The sequence below is a fragment of the Schistocerca piceifrons genome, chromosome X (assembly GCF_021461385.2).
Source record: "Schistocerca piceifrons isolate TAMUIC-IGC-003096 chromosome X, iqSchPice1.1, whole genome shotgun sequence".
Taxonomy (NCBI): Eukaryota; Metazoa; Arthropoda; class Insecta; order Orthoptera; family Acrididae; genus Schistocerca; species Schistocerca piceifrons.
Genome location: NC_060149.1, coordinates 271,911,729 through 271,932,568, shown reverse-complemented (window position 1 = coordinate 271,932,568; position 20,840 = coordinate 271,911,729).

The following is a 20,840-nucleotide window of genomic DNA, read 5'->3' as shown; positions in this document are numbered from 1 at the left end:
CAGCCGTTACGGCACCTTCTGTGATCACCAACGAACCTCCACCAAGCTTCACTCGCTGGACAGTGTGTCTAAGCCGTTCATCTTGACCGGGTTGCCTCCAAACAGGTCTCCGACGATTGTCTGGTTGAAGGCATATGCGACACTCATCGGTGAAGAGAACTTGATGCCAATCCTGAGCGGTCTATTCGGCATGTTGTTGGACCAATCTGTACTGCACTGCATGGTGTCGTGGTTGCAAAGATGGATCTCGCCATGGACGTCGGGAGTGAAATTGCTCGTCATGTAGCCTATTGTGCACAGTTTCAGTCGTAACACGACGCCCTGTGGCTGCACGGAAAGTATTATTCAACATAGTGGCGTTGCTGTCAGGGTTCCTCCGAGCCATAATCCGTAGGTAGCGGTCATCCACTGTAGTAGTAGCCCTTAGGCGGCCTGAGCGGGGCATATCATCGACAGTTCCTGCCTCTCTGTATCTCCTCCATGTCCGAACAACATCGCTTTGGTTCAATTCGAGACGCCTGGACACTTCCCTTGTTGAGAGTCCTTCCTGTCACAAAGTAACAATGCGGACGCGATCGAAAGCGGTATTGGCCGTCTAGGCATGGTTGAACTACAGACAACACGAGCCGTGTACCTCCTTCCTGGTGGAATGACAGGAAATGATCGGCTGTGGGACACCCTTCGTTTAATAGGCGCTGCTTATGCATGGTTGTTTACATCTTTGGGAGGGTTTAGTAACAGCTCTGAACAGTCAAATGGACTATGCCTGTGATACAATGTACACAGTCAACGTCTGTCTGGTTCTGGGAACCTGGGTGATGTAAACCTTTTTTTTGATGTGTGTATTACTTTAGCTCAAAAGTATTTTTTAATTTGCTTTTTTGGTGCAGTATTCATTAACTATTGTTATTCTGTTATTCAAGGATTCAGACTGTGTTTATTTGTAGAGACAACGAGAAGAATGTCAAAACACAAAGAATACTCGGTTAATGTGATTCAAGCTGTTCTGCATTCTTTGAAGAAAGGAAAATCTCAGTCTAGCATTGCTAGAGAATATGGCACATCACAACACTTTATGCATAGAGTCGACGGCAAAAACTGGAACGTACAGAAGCCAATAAACCAATGTCAGGTATCCTCGAAAAAAAAAGAGGGAGGACAGAATGATTTTTAAGCAGTCGACTGAATATCAAAGAAAATCGGCTCAACAGATTTGGGATGATCGAGAACAACAGCAAGGATTGAACCTACGTGTGCCTACTGTAAAACGTCGCTTGGTAGCAGCTGATTTATGAGATAGACGAACATCACTTAAACCACTCGTAAATTAAAAAATAGGAAAGCCAGGGCAAAGTTTGCAAAGAAACATGAAGCGTGGAATGCCATAGATTGACCTAACGTTTTATGGAGAAATGAAAGTAAATTTCATGTATTTCCTTCTGATGGTATGCAGTATATAAGTCGACCAAACAACCAAAGGCACAAGGAAAAGTATCGGGTACCGACCATTGAGAACGGTAGTGACAGCGTCATAGTGTGGGGATGATTTTCTAGACGTTGGGTTGGTCCTCTAGTCTAAATGGAGGGCAAAATAGACCGTTTCGTGTACAGCGACATTTTAGAAAAGAATACGTTTCTACATGGAAGAAAGAAAATTGTCAACAGGACAATGATTCAAAACACATCTAGGGCCATTTTAAAAAAATATTTTCAGGAAAATATATTGAAACTTTTGGTGTGGCCAGATCCAATTGAACATCTCTGGGATGCGTTGGATCGATGTGTTCGTCGTAGAAGTTACTGAAAGAAGGATCAGTTTGATGCTACCTTACTGAGCGAATGGCCAAAACTCCCACTTGACTTATAAGAAAAGCATGTGTTCAAAGCCCATGGTTATGCAACGAAATACTGTTTTGTTCTTCAGATTCCAAAATAGTTTTGTTTTATTCTTATATACTTAGACCTACAAATTACTTTTCAGCCATAAGAACTGTTATTTCTGTTTTGATATAATTTTGTTTAAAGTAAATCTATTTTTGTACTTATTGAATTATAATTACGTATTTCTCAATTATTCAGTGACTGTTTTTTCTGTTACACACTTATCCTCATATAATTGTAACTAATGCGTTCTACGATATACTTAAGAGCGCTGATGTACTAGTACGATCTGGAGAGCAAGTGACAGTAAATGGTATGGCGTTAATGGTCTTCCCCACCTCCCTCCTGTAGAAATTCATGAAGGCCTAAGTCCCTGCTGCCGAAAAAGGCGATCAGTATTGTCTTAATTTGGATCTTTGTCAGCCGGCTATTTTTTGAAGGAGGGAAATAACAATGAACACCATGCCACTAATTGTCGCTTGGTCTGAGGATCGTATTGGTACCATCAGGTCTCATCTCATGTAATGATGCGGATATCCAACAACGTGTGACTACTGTGTTTCGAGCGATTCCACAAGAAACGTTTACTGACAGTTTCCGAAAGGTTTGCAACCGATGTCAGAAGTGTGTTGTAGCTAACTGTGATTAATTTGAAGGCCAGTAAATGTATTTTGTTTGTAACACTTGTCTCCTTTATTCTCTGAGACCATTTACCGAACTTTTAAGTTACACCCGTATGTTGACAGACTCTTCGTGGAAAGTACGCTCTCTGGATGTTAACGGTTGGGTGGTTAGTTTTGGGGAAAGGGACGAAACAGCGGATTAGGGAAGGAGGGGGAAGGAAGTCAGCCGTGCATTTTCGAAGAAAGCATCCCGGGCTGGCCGCGGTGGTCTAGCGGTTCTAGGCGCGCAGTCCGGAACCGCGAGACTGCTACGGTCGCAGGTTCGAATCCTGCCTCGGGCATGGATGTGTGTGATGTCCTTAGGTTAGTTAGGTTTAAGTAGTTCTAACTTCTAGGCGACTGATGACCATAGATGTTAAGTCCCATAGTGCTCAGAGCCATTTGAACCATTTTTTTTGAACCATCCCGGCATTTGCCTGAGGCGAATTAGGGAAATCACGGAAAACCGAAATCAGGATGGCCCTACGGGGGTTTGAACTGTCTTCCTCCCGAATGCGAGTCCTGTGTGCTAATCACTGCGCTACCTCGCTCGACGATTTTAACGGTAAACCTCTCTTGTAGCTTCTGGCACTTGAGTTTGACGAGCATGCCAGAAACGCTTTAGCGCAAGCTAATCGAACCGATGGCGAAACGCGCCGTTCTTCTATCGATTTTCTCTCTTAAGCCTAGCTGACGAGAGTCCCAGAATAACGAGCAATACTCGAGAACCGGTCGAAAGAGTGTTTCGTAAAGTACCTGTTTTGTGTGAAAATTACATCTAGTTGAATTCTTCCAATGAATCTAATTCCGCCATTGACTTTCCTACAATTAGATTCCTGTGGTCGTTCCACTTCAAGCCACGTTGGACGGTTACAACTAGACATTGGCGATCTATCAGTACATACATATGCAACCAGTCGCTTTTTTTGGATTTTACACACCATTTTTACGATTTACCAGTTTTCGAGCCAATGTAGGCTCATCACTTGATGGAGGTGTTACAGGAACATTATACGGTGCACCAAGTGTAGCTAGACGCTGTGATGATGTGGCTGGCGAAAATGACGGGAATTTTCTACGGAAATGTTGTTACGTTTTCGGTACTTACAGAGCATTGCATCGTGGTACCCATAGCAAATCCATTCCCATAACGTACATTATCACGTGCACATACAAATATACACAGATTTAGCTGCACTGGGTTCACACTTATTCACAGAACGTAAACGTTGGCTGTAGATACAAAGGATGTGTTTAGGCTCTACAATACATATAACACTTTGCTACATCTTGGTCTTAGGTCTGAGATGCATTGTATTCCAAAACAAATATTTACAAGTACAGATGTTACAGTAATAAACCAAAACATTATGACCACTGCTCACCGCAACGCTGGTGGGATTGTGGGCACGTGACGTGGTAACGAAAGTACGTGAGCGGAGCAGAAACGGGTGGGGGATCACTCTGCCGAAGATATGGGTGGAAATCCATTGAGATAAGCTACTTTAACGAAGGGCAGATTATTATAGATTATTATTACGCAGAGCCCGTGAACGAGTATCTTGAAAACGGCGAACGTTTTTAAATGTTCACGTGCTACTGTCGTGAGCATCTACGGAATGAGGTAAGACAGTGAAACTACCACTATGCACTAAATGGTTGAACGTCCACGGCTCTTCACAGAACGTGGGGTTCGGAGATTTATCTGCTCTGTAAAGTAGGACAGATCTGAGGCATCTCTGCTGAAAGAGCACAACCGTGGTGCACGCACAAGTGTTTCGGAGCACACAGTTAAAATGGTTCAAATGGCTCTAAGCACTATGGGACTTAACTTCTGTGGTCATCAGTCCCCTAGAACTTAGAACTACTTAAACCTAACTAACATAAGGACATCACACACATCCATGCCCGAGGCAGGATTCGAACCTGCGACCGTAGCGGTCACGCGGTTCCAGACTGTAACGTCTTGAACCGCTCGGCCACTTCGGCCGGCGAGCACACAGTTCGTCGTACATTGTTAAACATGGAGCTCCGCAGCAGACCACCCCTACGCGTTCACATGTTGACCCAGCGACATCGTCAATTACGATTTCAATGGGAACGAGACTACCAGGATTCGACCGTCGATCAATGGAAACGTGTCTATCCTTCGGGTGAATCACATTTTTGCTACACTAGGTCGATGGTCGTCTCTAGAAACGCTGTCATCGACGCGAACGGCGGTTCGAAACGTGCAGCGCACCACAGACCACGCTGGTGGGAGCAGTAATGTGCTGTGGGAGACATTCTCCTGTGCCTGCGTGGGGCTTGTTGTGGTAATAGAAGACACGTTGACAGCTGCGAACCACCTGTGTCCCTTCATGTTAGATGTCTTCCCCGACGGCAACGTCACCTTTCGGCAGTATTAAATGTCCGTGTCTCGGAGCCAGAACTGTGCTGCAGTGATTTGAGCAGCATTATAGTGAACTCATGTTGATATCTCGGCGACCAAATTCGCCTGATGTAAATCCTATAGAACCCATATGTTTCACTATCGGGAGCAAATCAGTGGCCTATTATTTACGCGAATTACATGACCTGTGCGTAGACATCTAATGTTACATACCTCCAAATACCTACCAACAAACTGCCGGATCCCTGATACGCAGAATCACTTATGTGTTTCGCTCCAAAGGCCGACAAACAAGCTATTATGCAGGTGGTCATAATGTTTTTACTCATCAGTGAATATGTAACTGAATCTTGCCAGCTGCAGGTGTGTTCTTATATTGACAATATACAAGTAATATGGATTAGTAAGTTACAGCATATAGTAGTTGTTATATGACTAAGAGAGTGAAATATTTGGTATGTACTTCAAGAGTGAATGAGCTACAGAATGCCATAGTTGTTACAAGATTGAGAGAATATAATTTATGCAGGAGGATGAATAATTTTTTTTGTGTTCTGGTGCCAGGTTGTCTTGGAAATTATGGAAGAAAAAGTTCTGCATTTTTCGGTTTGTTCGTTAAACATTTTTTGAAATGATTTTAGCTCGTGAATGTAAATCTCTTATTGTTCAAGGAGATCCACCTGTAACCATTTTCCAGCAATTTGTAGAACAGAAATATTGTTGTTATCACCAACAGCGTGTTCATGATGAGCTATGTGTGATGCAAAGCTGGACTTATTTAAGTTTTTGAGTCGAAGGGCGTCCATATGTTCTTTGTAGCAGATTGCAAAATTTCTGTCTCTTCGGCATATATAGAAGCAAGAGCGGAAAATGTGTGCCGGCCGGAGTGGCCGAGCGGTTCTTGGCGCTACAGTCTGGAACGGCAGGACCGCTACGGTCGCAGATTCGAATCCTGCCTCGGGCATGGATGTGTGTGACGTCCTTAGATTAGTTAGGTTTACGTAGTTCTAAGTTCTAGGTGACTGATGACCTCAGATGTTAAGTCCCATAGTGCTCAGAACCATTTGAACCAGAAAATGTGACTTTGTTTATGATAGACTTTTCATGCCATTCTTCAGTGGATTTGCTATTGTGAAAAATTTTATTTTGTTCAAAATCAAATGGCTCTGAGCACTATGCGACTTAGCTTCTGAGGTCATCAGTCGCCTAGAACTTAGAACTAACTAAACCTAACTAAGCTAAGGACATCACACACATCCATGCCCGAGGCAGGATTCGAACCTGCGACCGTAGCGGTCGCTCGGTTCCAGACTGTAGCGCCTAGAACAGCACGGCCACTCCGGCCGGCTTTTACTTTGTAATTTATTGTCTGTCTATGACTTGGTGTCACTCATTCACTCGTTAATTACATAATAAATAGTTCACTCTATTTGTTTACCTTTTGAATCAATGTCACTTGTACATAGTCAATAGAAGAAACACCTGCAGCCAGCAAGATTCACTTAAATATATTATATGGTTCAAATGGCTCTGAGCACTATGAGACTTAACATCTATGGTCATCAGTCCCCTAGAACTTAGAACTACTTAAACTTAACTAACCTAAGGACATCACACAACACCCAGCCATCACGAGGCAGAGAAAATCCCTGACCCCGCCGGGAATCGAACCCGGGAACCCGGGCGTGGGAAGCGAGAACGCTACCGCACGACCACGAGATGCGGGCTATATTATATGTGCTTGTAAATATTTATTTTATAATAATGCGTCTCATGACAAAGATCATGATGTAGCAGTGTTAAATCTATTGTATACATATTATTTGTATTTACATCCAGTGTTTACATTCTGTGAATAAGTGTGAAACCGCATGCAGCTAAATAGTGTGTATATTTGTGTGTACACCTGACAATGTACATTACGAGAATGGATTTGCTATGGATACCACGATGCAGTGCGCCGTAAGTACCCAAAACGTAACAAAATTTTGGTACAAAATTTTTTTCATAGCACCATCCCCGTAACCACAGCGTCCAGCTACACTTGGTTCACGGTATGCACTGATCAGCCAGAATATTATGACCACCGAGCTACTATCGATATAAACCCGCCCAGATGATAGCAGCGTCACATGGCGACTGCTAGTCAGACACACGCATGGTGTATACATCAGTGGGCGCGCTGTCTGTGTGTCGAGTGGGAAAGCGAGCAATCTATCTGAGTTTGACGGGGGAAGATTGTGATGGCCCGGAGACTCGGCACGAGCACTTCGGAAACTGCGCGACTTGTCGGGAGTTCGAGGAGCGCTGTGGTGAGTGTCTTCAACACGTGGTGAAACCACGACAAGAAGTCGGGGGTTGGGCGGCTACTCCTCATTACATGTGTCGGACGTTATAGGCTGGGCAGACAGGTGAAACAGGATAGCCAGCCAACGGTGGCGGAATTAACATCAGATATTAATGCTGGACATACTACAAGTGTGCCTGAATACATAGAGCATCGAACACTCCTAACGACGGGCCTCCACAGCTGACGACATATGCATGTGCCAATGTCAACATCTGTTAATCGGCAACTGCGTTTGAAATGGACAAGTATTGGCGCAGTGACAGAGCGCTGCATGGTCTGATGAATACCGATGCCTTCTTCATCATGCCGATGGGAGCCCGCGAATCCGTCGTCTTCAGGGGAACAGCTCCTTCAGACCTGTACTACGGGGTGAAGACAAGCTACGGCAAGAAAGGAAGAATGAAATGATTGTTGGTGTTAATAACGAAAATCCTCTTTTACCTCCTGTGCATTACTGCAGATGACGTGTCACTGAGCACATTTGTTCTGTGCATGCAGTACACGTGAAGCGCCTAGTTCCTTCCACTGCACTGTGTGGAATACGGAGGTTCTGTTATAGTTCACTAACCTGCTGTCTTCAAGTTGATGTCCCCAGCGCATAAAACAGCACGCAGGTCGTAGGTTCTGTATCTTGAGGCTGAAACTGGCTTTTAGTGAGGTTCTATTCTGAAATAATGTATCACTTCTTTGGGATGCCACTCGCGTATTTTAAAACAGCCACACGAGAAGACTACATGATCTTAATACAACACCTTCTGATACAGCAAAGTACATGATAAAACAAAATGTTTACGAAAATGTATTTTTACACTATTTGTGGCACGTGTCTGTGCCTCATGACTACCGGAGTGAATCTTTTAATACTGAATACTGGAAAACACATCCTGCCACAGACAGCATGACTGTACATCTCGACTGCCTAATCCAGAGTGATGAACAGGAACTTAAATAAAAATTGGAAACACATTCTACGACAGACAACATATCTGTTCTTCACGACTGCCTAATCCAGAGTGATGAACAGCCCGAAACACTTGCGCGCCATGCCAGAAAAGGCATGACCCGAACGCTTCCGAAGTGCTTCGTCTGCAATTTCGTCAGTCTTTTGTTTTTGATTTAAATTGTTTTTAATAATTCTAAAATGACTGATCGATAGTCAGCTGTTGAGAGATATTTACATTAAAAAGTGAAGTCATTCCAATGAGTAGTTTAACTAATAATAATAACTATACTTTAACGTTTTGGCGCCCTTGTTCCGAACACAGCAGCCAATCACAGAGCAGTAGCATTATGCAGGCGGTCTTTCTCACGGGAATGGTACCGAATGTAACATCTGTCACAGGTACCTCACACCACATTTCGTCATTTATATACTTCTTGCATCTCCACTGCTCTGGGAACAGCTTCTTGGAGCCTAACATGATGGCTGACTAAGCCAGAAATATTACAAAGCTGTCGGCGACTCCAGTGTGGTCTGAGAAACATTTACGCGGGCATCCATGGGCCCAGTGGATCTCGTGCAAGGCTCCATGATGACCAAGGAGTATCGTACAATGGTTGCAGACCACGTACCCCCTCCGACGGTGGCGGCATTTTTCAACAAGATAGTGCGGCATGATACAACGCCAGGCGTGTGATGGAGCGGTTTGAGGAACACAGTGGCGAGTTCTAAATTATGTGCCCCCCCCCCCCCCCACCCGCAACTTGACAGATCTGAACCCAATCGAACACATCCGGGATGTGACTGAACATGGCGTCAGAACCCATCGCCCTCTCCCCGGAATTTATGGGAATTAGGTGAGTTGTGTGTGCACATGTGGTGCCGACTCCCTCCAGCGACGTACAGAGGCCTCTTTACTTCTATGACACAATGTGTCGCCGCTGTTATCCGTGCCAAAGGTGGACATACCGGCTGTTAGGTCTGTTGTCATAATGTTCTGGCTGATCAGCGTAATGCTCCTGTTACCAGAGGTGTCCACCGAGCATGTGCGTCCCGCACGGGATCGTAGCCTCGCTCCCCCGGCGTACGCCGCGCCCCGCCAAAACCCGATTGCGCCGGGGCGCACGTGCGGCTCGGTTGCTCGTCAAGTCGCGCCTGTCAGCAGCTACCCTGTTGCGGGCTCGAAATGAAATCTCTGAAGCTCGTTTTCAAGCAGTTCTTTACCTTGCGCGGTATTTACCGACACAGTACTTCACCTCCGGTCTTATATTAAAATAACTGAAAGCTGTAACATCAGCAACAAGATGGTTACTTAAATCGCCACCGTTGCTCGTAATTGTTAAATCAATTTATTGTTACGTGCATGTAAAAATCCCCTGTATCTCAGGATGCAGTGAAAACACTTAATTTTATTAATTGTTATCCTGAGAATTAGCGAATTTTGGTAATAATAACCTAAGTATTTAAAAGTTTTTATTGACTCACAAGGATGTAAGATGGTTATATCACGGAAGAATTGTTCTCATTCTGTGTGACGTTTATCTTTTTCCATCGAGGTAGGCAAAGTCTGTATTCCGACTGTAGCTTATCTGACGGAGATTTTGTTAAAAATCAACAGTTTATTACTTCAGGGACCAGACGCAATCCTGTGTTATGTGCAAGACTGTATCGAATCGTTCACTGAAAGCCTTATAGTTTCGGGAATCTGTCTAAATTTCAATCAAATTCAGTACTTCGATACTCATCACGATTTCCTAGTAGAAATTCATCTTATTTGCCGGCCCCTAGTGGCCGTGCGGTTCTAGGCGCTACAGTCTGGAACCGAGCGACCGCTACGGTCGCAGGTTCGAATCCTGCCTCGGGCAAGGATGTGTGTGATGTCCTTAGGTTAGTTAGGTTTAATTAGTTCTAAGTTCTAGGCGACTGATGACCTCAGAAGTTAAGTCGCATAGTGCTCAGAGCCATTTGAACCATCTGAATCATCTTATTTGGGACAAAGATGTCAAGAATAAAATTGAGCAACATTTTAAGGAATTTGGAAATAATTTCAAAAACTATTTCCTTGCTCTATCTAGTAATAACAGCTGGATTCGCAATCGCTTGGAAAAGACAATAATTTTGTAATCCACGTGAACTGTAAATTGAAACGAGCAGCTACTCGAAACTTCTAGTGACTAAGGTACTGCAAATAAATCTTTGCCACCAATAAGCTTCTGGTTAAGCTTAGAGACGAAGTTTCCAATTCTATCAAATGAAGCGGTAACAAGTTTATTACCTGTTAGTAAACAGTCGCTCACATGGTTGCAGATGACAAGATGTTAGCTAAGTAAAAAACGGCAACAGAAAAAAAGCGCAAAGAAAATATGTCGCAGACAGCGACAATAATTGTTTAAAACATGCTGTAACATACAATAAATAAGGTAGTGGAGTACAAAAGTGTCCACAGAAAACTATATTTCAAAAAACGAATAGTTCAAATGGCTCTGAGCACTATGGGACTTAGTTTCTAAGGTCATCAGACCCCTAGAACTTAGGACTACTTAAACCTAACTAACCTAAGGACATCACACACATCCATGCCCGAGGCACGATTCGAACCTGCGACCGTAGCGGTCGCGCGGTTCCAGACTGTAGCGCCTAGAACCGCTAAGCCACACCGGCTGGCAAAACGAATAGTAAAAATGTAATAATGTGCTACTGTGTTTGTATGTTGTTGTTGTTGTTGTCTTCAGTCCTGAGGCTGGTTTGATGCAGCTCTCCATGCTACTCTGTCCTGTGCAAGCTTCTTCATCTTCCAGTACTTACTGCAACCTACATCCTTCTGAATGTGCTTAGTGTATTCATTTCTTGGTCTCCCTCTACGATTTTTACTCTCCACGCTGCCCTCAAACGCTAAATTTGTGATCTCTTGATGCCTCAGAACATGTCCTACCAACTGGTCCCTTCTTCTTGTCAAGTTGTGCCACAAACTCCTCTTCTCCCCAATTCTGTTCATTACCTCCTCATTAGTTATGTGATCTACCCATCTAATCTTCAGCATTTTTCTGTAGCACCACATTTCGAAAGCTTCTATTCTCTTCTTAACCATGCTATTTTCTGCATGTTTTAGATTTTAAAAAACCCACTGATAGTGATATTTGTCGCCGAAACTAGTTTGGGAGAATAAAGAAATAAACGAACAACAAGGTGTTTTGCATCAAGGCGGATTCAATTTTCTGATATTACTGTACTTCAATATCGTATACTAGACCTACCCATTGTGCAAAAGCTTCATCAACCCTTTTGATATGGTTACGAGTGAAATGTAAAGCGTTACAAAAGCATTAGGACTATGAAACCATTTCCATTGAATTCAGTTACTTCCAAGTTACAGTGAATACTTTTTGTGTTACATGCATTCTTTTACAATACGCGTTATTTTTCTTCGTAAACGATCAAGAACGCCCTGTTCCTAGCATATCAAACCTTCACGATTCTCAAAGGAATACGGACGATTCAGGAAGCAGTTCTCCACATGTGTGGCCAGTTATTCCCGCCTTCCCAGCGCTGCCTGTTTCCCTGTTGCATCGAGCCCTGTTGACACCCGGGTTCGACCGGGTACCCTAACGAGCCGCGGGTCTCGACGGCACATCGCGGCCCGCGCACTCCGTAGCCAGTACAGCTGAGTTCGGCTACCTACGGTGGGGGCAACATGACGGATCGGTCGGATGCAGCCGGGCTCCGGTTGGTATATGTGGTGCGAGGCACCGCTCTGCCTGTAACACCTCCGTCTAATGATGAGCCTGCAATGGCTCGGAAACTAGTTACTGGTAAAATTAATAGTATCGAAAATCCAAAAAGCGACTGGTTGTACGTGTATACCCAACTGAATAGTCAAAATGGTTCAAATGGCTCTAAGCACTATGGGACATAACATCTGAGATCATCAGTTCCCTAGACTTAGAACTACGTAAACCTAACTAACCTAAGGACGTCACACACATCCATGCCCCAGGCAGGATTCGAACCTGCGACCGCAGCAGCAGTGCGGTTCCGGACTGAAGCGCCTAGAATCGCTCGATCACAGCGGCAGGCAACTGAATAGTCAATTTAAATCACAGTTGCAGTTTGTCATCCACACTGGATATACTGGCGATATTTTACAGTTTCTACTGCATCCAATGTTTGATCGCCACCAGAGTAAACGAATAACAACCGATCTCTTCACCTACACTATGCGATCAAAAGTATCCCAACACCTGGCTGAAAATGACTTAAAAGTTCGTGGCGCCCTCCATCGGCAATGCTGGAATTCAATATGGTGTTGGCCCACCCTTGGCCTTGATGACAGCTTCCACTCTTGCAGGCATACGTTCAGTCAGGTGCTGGAAGGTTTCTTGGGGAATGGCAGGCCATTCTTCATAGAGTGCTGCACTGAGGAGAAGTTTCGATGTCAGTCGGTGAGGCCCGGTACGAAGTCGGCGTTCCATACATCCCAGAGGTGTTCTGTAGGTTTCAGGTCAGGACTCTGTGCAGGCCAATCCATTGCAGGGATGCTGTTGTCGTGTAACCACTCCGCCCGTGCGTTATGAACAACTGTTGAAAGATGCAGTCACCATCCCTGAATTGTTCTTCAACGGTGGGAAGCAAGAAGGTGCTTAAAACATCAATGTAGGCCTGTCCTGTGATAGTGCCATGCAAAACAACAAAGGGTGGAAGCCCCCTCCATGAAAACACGACCACACTATAACACCACTGCCTCCGAATTTTATTGTTTGCACTACACACGCTGGCAGATGACGTTCACCGAGCATTCGCCATACCCACACCCAGTCATGGGATCGCCACATTGTGTACCGTGATTCGCCATTCCACACAACGTTTTTCCACTGTTTAATCGTCCAAAGCTTACGCTCCTTACACCCAGCGAGGCGTCGTTTGGCATTTACCGGCTTATGAGCAGCCGCCCGACCATGAAATCCAAGTTTTCTCACCTCTCATAGTACTTGCAGTGGATCCTGATGCAGTTTGGAATTCCTGTGTGATTGTCTAGATAGCTGTCTGCCTATTACACATTACGTCCGTCTTCAACTGTCGGCGGTCTGTCAGTCAACAGACGAGGTCGGCCTTTTCGCTTTTGTGCTGTACATGTCCCTACATGTTTCCACTTCACTGTCACATCGGAAACAGTGGACCTAGGGATGTTTTGGAGTGTGGAAATCTGAAAAACGTATGTTTTTGGTGATGTCGGATACTTTTGATCACATTGTGTACTTGGTGATTCCGTGATGATATTATAAACTTTCTAGGATGATAGAGAAGAATAAGTGAATACATTTAAAGTAGAGGTCCCTGCACCAGAAATGAACGAGTCGAAATATAGCAAAAACCCTCCTGATATCTCTGACAGTGGAGCAAATGTACTGAAACTAATACTGTAGGGCAGGCGACTACATAGATGGTAGTATGGAACAATACAAGAAAAATTGTCTAGTAAAAATGGGCTCTAAAATGCATACCTTAAGAGCTAAGAGCACTTGTTCAATAGTGGATATGTGTTACACAGTAGCAAAGATGACCAACTGCTCATAGCTCCTCAAGTATACATTTTAGAGCCCATGTTTACTGGACATTTTTGTTGTTGTTTTGGTCTTTATTACCATCTCCGAAGGTTGCCTATCCTACAGTCTTAGCAACAACAGTAGCAGTACATGTATTTCACTACAAGAGGTATCAGAACGGTTTTTGCTTATAGCTTTCGACTCGTTCGTTTCTGGTACAGGGACCCTTACCTCAAATTGATATATTTATCCTTCTCCATCATCCTAGAAAGCTTTTAATTTCATCACGGAATCACGGTGTATATAGATACATTTACAGGTGCCGCCGCCTTTAACTTTGACGCTCTGTAGTATCATTGGATGACGTTTCCGGACATGGGTGCCTATTCAGAATATTACGTACTCACTCCTCTATACAAGTCCTAGATATTTGTAACGTGAATTTCCGAACGCCCTGTAGCTATGAACATATGTGTGACGACCATTCTTGAAAACAGGAATGACGTGAACCGTTTGTAAATGTCTTCAAACACTTCTTTGCTCCAATGTTGCTCTAAGGGAAACAAGTCCTTTCCCATTATCAAGAGGACCATGTGGCGAATTTAGTTTCGGACGCTAGTGATTTTTAACTTTTGTAGCTGTCGAATTACAACACTACCTTTTTTTTCTTTTTTTTTTAAAGGAGCTATATTCTTTTCTTTGTTGTTTTGGAAAGGCCTTCGAAGAGGACTTCAAAGACATAAGATGCGTCGAACGTGTAGTATCGTCTGTACGAAATAGTTTTATGCAATGAATGAATGCTTCAGGGCAGCTATTTAAGCACTGGATATGATACTAACAATAATAATGAACAGAAGAACTGTAACTGAGTTAACGTGTTTTTTTACATCCGGTATAATAGAGCAGACGCTTGTGGAACCTCTCTTTCTAACGGCGTTACAATTGTTGGCGGCGCTGTTATTGTGGTGCCGTTGCAATCGATACCAGGAAGGCGGCGCCCGGTGATAGAAGGTAACACATTGCGAGAATTTCGCGGACACCGATAATGGTCGCGCAAGTCAACGCCACGGCTAAAGATGTGCGCCCGCTGGGTCCGGCGTCCACCAGCTTCCGGCAAGAGCCACCTCTACGGATTGAATAGAGGACAGCCACGTGGCAGCTAAACTTCAGCTCAGCTGGAGATCAGACTACAAGTCTGGGGAACGGACAGGCCAATCCATTCGCCGAATATCCTCTCCTTCCAAGAGCTGCTCCACCTACGCAGTTCGATGCGGTCGCGCATTGTCATCCGTACAAATAAAGTCAGGACCGAATGTACCCCTAGGAAGACACACGTGCGGAGGGAATACAGTGTTGCAATAACGTTAACCTGTGAGTGTGTCGTGTTAAAAGATCTGAAAATCAGTACGTCCATGCAACATTAAGCCTGTCCACATGATAACACCTGTAACACAAAAACGAACATCTTCGACAATGTTCGCCGGCCGTTGTGACCGAACGGTTCTAGGCGCTTCAGTCTGGAACCGCGCGATCGCTACGGTCTCAGGTTCGAATCCTGCCTCGGGCATGGATGTGTGTGATGTCCTTCGGTTAGTTAGGTTTAAGTAGTTCTAAGTTCTAGGGGACTGATGACCTAAGATGTTAAGTCCCATAGTGGTCAGAGCCATTTGAACCGTTTTTTCGACAATGTTACATGTTGCATTACGTTTTCCCACCTCTCGCCATATGACAGTACGTCCAACACTGTCGACCATGATCGTTTTGATGGTCCAGGTATTACGGTATGAAGAGGCATAGTGATCCATGGGCGTAGTGACTTCCAAATCTTTGAACAGAGTACACTTGCCAGTCAACATTATTGTGAAACTGTAGTCCATCCCCGCGTGCGTCTTTTCAGGGACGCATTCCACCATGACTTCATACTGACGAACTGTAATACACCTTCCCAACTCATACCATATATTCTTGATTGGATTTAAGTCTAACAAGGGAACCTCCCCATCGCACCCCCCTCAGATTTAGTTATAAGTTGGCACAGTGGACAGGCCTTGAAAAACTGAACACATATCAGTCGAGAAAACAGGAAGAAGTTGTGTGGAACTATGAAAAAAATAAGCAAAATATACAAACTGAGTAGTCCATCCGCAAGATAGGCAACATCAAGGATAATATGAGCTCAGGAGCGCCGTGGTCCCGTGGTTAGCGTGAGCAGCTGCGGAACGAGAGGTCCTTGCTTCAAGTCCTCCCTCGAGTGAAAAGTTCTCTTTCTTTATTTTCGCAAAGTTATGATCTGTCCGTTCGTTCATTGTCGTTTCTGTTCACTGTAATAAGTTTAGTGTCTGTGTTTTGCGACCGCACCGCAAAACCGTGCGATTAGTAGAAAGGACGTGCCTCTCCAATGGGAACCGAAAACATTTGATCGCAAGGTCATAGGTCAACCGATTCCTCCACAGGAAAACACATCTGATATATTCTATACGACACTGGTGACGGCATGTGCGTCACGTGGCAGGAATATGTTGTCGACCCACCTAACTTGTACACTTGGCGAATGGGTAAAAAGATTCTTCTACTTTGCCTTACCTATCTTGCGCATGGACTACTCAGTTTGTATATTTTGCTTATTTTTTCATAGTTCCACACAACTTCTTCCTGTTTCCTCGATTGATCTGTGGTCAGTTTTTCGAGGCCTATCCACTGTGCCAACTTATAACTAAATCTGAGGGGGGGGGGGGGGGGTGCGATGGGGAGGTTCCCTTGTTAGACTTAAATCCAATCAAGAATATATGGTGTGAGTTGGGAAGGTGTATTACAGTTCGTCCATATGCACCAAAGCAATTGTCAGTCGCGCTAGTTTAGGAAGTGATCACACGCCTTATTAAGAACCATATGGCGTCGTTTGTAATGTGCAGGCGGCCATCATGAATCGCGGTGACTTCAGTTTAATTACTGTCATTGAATAGAAGCGTCATTTCTGTTCGTCTGATTGCGTATTTCTTTCAGATATTTTCTGTACAATATTGTAGCTGTTCTTTCTGTGTATGGTCCAAGTTTCATTGTGCTATGTTACTTAGCAGTGACACATCAGGCGAAAGTTACTTTTGTTCTTGAGTTTTACACCCCAGTGTATATTAAAAATTGCTTGCGTACGTCAGAATATTCATATTGCAGACTAAAACTTGGCGAAAGCAATACCTCGATGTATTTATTTGTTCTAGATATATGTTGGGTAACTCCGCTTGGTTACCACACCCTATACAGGGTTTAACGGCAAAAAAAAAAAAAAAAAAAAAAAAAATCCGACAAACTGCAGGAACGGATTCGTTACTGGAAATGGAGAAAAAAAGGTTCTGTCAACATGTGACCGGAAATGCAACGTTGCCACAGTTAATGGTGCTGACGAATGAAAGTTCCTCTAACCAGGTGCCGTGTGTTCTTTGTTGCAGGCTGTGTAGTTGGCGCGGTGTACAGTAAGCAGCAGAATGGTCCGGTATTCACGTCGGAAACAAGCTGAGATGGTGTTTGTGTACGGCCAAGCAGATGGAAACGGTCGAGAGGCAGCACGGCTATACCGAAACATGTACCCTCACAGACACCAGCCACATCACATAACATTTCAAGCCGTTTTTTGTGCGTTTGTGTGATCATGGGTCCTTTCAGACAGACGAACGTGCAGCGAGGCGGCGGACAATGCGTACACCAGATTTATAGGACCAGGTTATACAAGATATTGAGACGAACAGCTCTAGGCAAGTGAACCACCAATGTGGTGTAACCTATGATCACACAAACGCCCAAAAAGAGCTTGAAATGCTGTGTGATGTGAGTGGTCTCTATGAGGGTACTTGCTTTGGTATAGCTGTGCCACTTCTCGAACATTTCCATCTGCTTCGCCGTAGACAAACACCATCTTGGCTTCTCCCCGACATGAATACCGGACCGTTCTACTGCTTACAGTACGCTCCGTCAATCACAAAGCCTGCAAAACAGAAGGAACACACAGCACGCGGTCAGAGGAAATTTCATTCGTCAGCGGCACCTACTGTGGCAACGATGAATTTCCGGCTACGTGTTCAAAGGACGCTTTTTCCTCCATTTCTAGCAAGGAATCCGTCCCTGCACTTTGTCAGTTCTACTATATTTGCCCTTTATATAGAACCGTACAGGTATCTCATCAGATCCATATTCCTTTCCTCTACTGTGTCATTTTACTTTATTTCCTATTCTGCGATTACTTATGTCAGTACCATACGTTTGGCGTTCATGCGATAAAACGAGGAACGTTTAAAAAAATAGTAAAAGAGACGAAAATATTTTTATAGGTATGGAACCATGAATAAAAGTAGGAGGCATATAGTATTTAACCGGCGGGCAAGGAGAACGCGGGAGAAACAACAAGACACGTTGAGATATTACTGGGATCTAACGTTGTAGGCTGTGGTTGGTAGAGTAAGTACACGTCGGAACGATTTCGTGGTTGAGAAGTGGGAGTTGGTTGAAGTTCCGTCGAGAGTGGATGGCAACATACGAAGGTGCACGAGAGATAGATTTTGGGTTTAATGGCGCAGCATGACACTTGAACTGTAGGTAACACGGTAGAAAATAAGGTGCTGTGATTAACTTTTGCGGTTTACGTATCGGGTTCTAGATACTTTAGGATCAGATAAAGATGTGGGAATTGGATTAAAGAGTATAGGATGCCAGTGGGGGAATAGTAGATACATACAGAAGGCGAGGCGGAGTGTATGTCACGCTAAGATTCCAAGGAATTTGTAGACTTTTAGGAGGGGGACACTGTTCCCTCACGTGTTAGATATCTTTGGTAATGAAGTAAGCCTCCAATAACCTAAACGTTAAGCGGAATGAGCGTAAGCCCCGAAATTGTCCAGATAAGCTCAGATGAGCTACCATCGTGCCAATGTCATCCACAGATGATCCAAGCATTGAGTTTCAACCCGAGTAGAGTTTACAAATCGGTACGCAGTGCAATGAGCAGAAAGCACTTTTCCGTTTATTTATTTTTACATACGAGAGACAATGTTTACATGAGGTAGCATCTTCAACAGTCCGAATTTAGAAAGCCTCACTCGTGTGGGACTTAGTTCGCCTTTTACTTCCACAATATTCTGTGGTTCCCTTAAATTCCCTGTATATAGGGAAGCGGTCATTTTAGGTCGTATAAAATGATTATTCGTGTCTGTTTGTTCTCTACTTTTATTTTAACTTTTGATGTATTCTGTGGAGGGTCATTACACATTTTATTTTGATGTCTATGCTAGCAGACACATTAAAATTATTTGTATTTTGATGATTCTCTCAATTTTCTATTTTAAAGACTAAATTATTTACATCATAGGCTGGGCTGACGAGAATAATATTATTTTTTTAATTTTTGCTTTCCAAATCAGCCATGCTAAAGTGCGAGCGCCGTCGTCTTGGTATTTGGAAATGTTTACAACGAACGCGATCTGTGCCGGTAGCTGGCCTAATCAATTGTGCGTATTGTAACTGAAAAGGAATTGTCCCTTTTCTTCTGGCTACTCTTTCATATATAATGAAAATCTAGTAATGCAGATCCATGTATCTGAGTATTTTGAGAACAATTCTGAACAGATAGTTTTTATGAGAATGTTTATGCTATCGGATAATACGAGTAGAACGTAGACGTGCCCACAGAGGCTTAGATTTGATTTGGATTAATTACAGCCGCATAATCATACGGAATTTCAGTAAAGTTAAAGCATTTTTAAAGGATTTATTAAATGTTTTAATCAAGTAATCACACCAGTTTGAGTAAGTCAACTGCGTATTTAGATTATTTTCTCCATAAATGTCAGCGGGACTGCTACGGTCGCAGGTTCGAATCCTGCCTCGGGCATGGATGTGTGTGATGTCCTTAGGTTAGTTAGGTTTCATTAGTTCTAAGTTCTAGGCGACTGATGTCCTCAGAAGTTAAGTCGCATAGTGCTCAGAGCCATTTGAACCATTTTTTGTCACTTTTTGTGTAATTTCTTGGAGCTGAAATGGATGCCTTGAGAATATTCTAAGTATGAATATAATAAATGTCGTTGAGACCGAAGAGCTTCTATCCGCAAATCAACACGAATTTAGAAAGCATCACTCGTGCTAGACTTAGTTCGCCTTTTTTTACTTCCACAATATTCTGTGAACTATGAAGTAAGGACAATAGACATTTCATATTCCTAGATTTCCGGAAAGCGTTTGACGCAGCGCCACACTGCAGTGTATTAACGATAGACCGAGAGCACGAAATGGATTCTAAGATATGAGAGTGGTTAGAAGACTTTTTAACTAATACAAGCCAGAACGTTCTCGTGGACGGCGAGTGTTCTTCAGAGACAAGAGTATCGTCACTAGCGCATCAGGGAAGTGTGTTACAGCCACTTTTGTTCTCTATATGCAATAAAAGATCTGATAAGGTGACGAGCAATCTGCGACTGTTTGCTGATGACGCTGTAGTGCACGGGGAAGTGTTGTAGATGAGTGATTATTGGGGTATTCAGGATGACTTACACAGAATATTTATTTGATGTATGACTGGCAACTTGCTCTAAATGTAGTAAAATGTAAGTTAATGTCGATGAGTAAGAAAAACAATATGTAGTTATCGAATGCAGTATTACTGGAGTACAGCTTGACGGAAGCAAAGCGGTAAGAAATGCAAAAAGCAATTTGTAGGGCAGTCCAGTGGTCGACTTCTGTTTATTAGGAGAATTCTAGGAAAGTATAGCTCGTGCACACTTGTGCGACCCATTCTTGAGTACTACTCGAGTGTTTGGGATCCTCACCAGATCGAAGCAATTTAGAGGCGCGCTGCTAGATTTGTTACTGGTAGGTTCGATCAACACGCGATTATCACGGAAATTCTCCGCAAACTCAAATGGGAATAGATGGATAGAAGCAGACGCTCTTTCGCTATCGAGAAAGTTTAGAGAACCGACAGGACGGTTTTTATGCCACAAACGGACTCCTTGAGTAAAGACCGTGAAAACGAGATAAGTTAGGGTTCGCACTCATATGGATTGTCATTTTTCTCTCGCTTCATTTGCGAGTG